A 2,166-nucleotide genomic window follows, 5' to 3' on the forward strand; every position below is an offset into this window, starting at 1 on the left:
ATCTACAAAAAAGACATACATTAACTTAATATATAAACACCTTCTACTGTTTTGTATTTAATAGACAAAGGCATGATGAGAGATTAAAACAAATGGGTGAATAGAAATCAGTGGTGATCTTATAAAAATTAATCTGGTCTTGCTTAAATCTCAATTAATTTGGTTATGATCACATTTCATTTGTTTTCTATGAGAACTATCGTATACCTTGCAACACAAAGGAGCATAAAGAGTTCAATGGGTATTTGTTCAAAGTAATTGATTACATGCAACATATTAGTCACTGGGAAAGGTCAACATTGACCTTTAAAGAATTATGGATTTTGTATAATTATCTAAAGAAGTCAAAATTTTGACTTTAAAGAAGACACAAATTTATATTGAGCAGCATATTATTTAGTATGGAAATTATATATTCCATACGAAGGAAAGCTCTTTATTTCTTATTTTAATTCCATTAAGAAAGCATATATTTCCATACATTGATTTGAGCATATTATGATAAAATAATTGGTGAAACAAAATATATATATATATATATATATATATATATATATATATATATATATATATATATATATATATGCAATTATTCTTATTGTTTTAGCTCTATTCATTTATATTAACAAAATACGAAGGGGCAAAAAAGGCTAATACATAATAGCTTGACAATTTTGTCATTTGGAACAATTTTTCTTCATCTTGTTCATTTTAGCTCTTCCTTTTCTCCGACTCACCCAGACGCCACTCTCAATCACTCACCCCACTCGATGACTAATTTGTTCTCTTCATATCTCTGTGACTGCGTTAACGACTGATTCACGGCGAAGATCGATCAACGACGAACGACTCAATTAATATCTTCATTTCTCTACGACTGCGAAGATCATTGAACATCTAATTACCAGTGAAGATCAACTAATGGAAAATGATAAATGATCTCTTCATCTCTCTGCGACTGTATGAAGATAACTGAACATCTCAATCTATATGCCAACTTATAGCTTATAGGTATGTGCTTCCCTTATTTGTGTGTAACTTGTAACTGTGCCCTAACATTTAGTCGTAATGTCATTGCAAACATCACCACCACAACTGATGGAAGGTTAATTTGGATATGTTGTTGATTGTGTGCTTTGATGGTGAAACTTTAATTTATAACGAGATTTACAAATTCATGAACCCTAATTTGAAGATGCGGAATGATTGAGTGAACGAAGGAATGACATTTGATGGATAACAATGAGTTTACTTATTACCTTGGAGGCATTGGACAACAGTACTGATCAAATTTTCAATATCGAGATGTTTGTCAATTGAATGATGTTGTAAACTGTGGTGAGTCCATGTTGTGTTGATACTATCCTTTCCATTGTTGTTTGTTCACACGTTGTACACATTACAAATTTGGTTTTCTCGCTAAAATTATGTATTGATTGCATATGGAGTTGGAGTTGCTTGTATATAGAGTTTTTAACGTGTTTAGCTTTTCTCTAATTCATGTGTTTGTGAGCTATCATTACAAAAGTTTACACAAATACCTTGTAGTTCACAATTTTCCATGTGCTTAGCTTTTTTCTTCTTACTGTTTTGAATGTTAATAGCTCCAAAGTTATTAAATTGATTCAAACTGATAGAAATTTGGTTCCTGTCATCTCATATGCCTTCATCTTTGTCATTAATTTGATTTATATAATATTCTACAATATTATATGAGATTTTATTGGTAACCATTACACGTTCTACTTTCTAAAATATGATTTTCCTAATCCTAATCCTAACCCAAACCCCAACCCCAACTCCAACCCAACCACATCTTAGACTTTGTGTTTCTAGATTTGATTAACTTGTAACTATTCATTACTTTCACATCTGTGATTAGATTAAATTTGTGTGATTTTTCTTTCAGTTCATTGTTAGTGATCTTCAAGTTATTTAATCATAAAACTTGCTTTTCTTCGGTTCTCATAAATGTTCACTAACTATAAACAATGTTTTCATTTTCCTTTATGTTTTGCAGATGGTTATCCCTTTACGGCTCATGTAATGAGGTTATTACTAAAGTTGGGTAAGAACAATAAAACATATTTGGTTTTCACTGTACTAGCAATGTACTTACGGTTTTCAACATATTATAACATCTTTTAACCTGAAACAATGACATGG

The sequence above is a fragment of the Lactuca serriola genome, chromosome 2 (assembly GCF_051521515.1).
Source record: "Lactuca serriola cultivar US96UC23 chromosome 2, Lser_US96UC23_V15, whole genome shotgun sequence".
In the NCBI taxonomy this organism is placed as follows: Eukaryota; Viridiplantae; Streptophyta; class Magnoliopsida; order Asterales; family Asteraceae; genus Lactuca; species Lactuca serriola.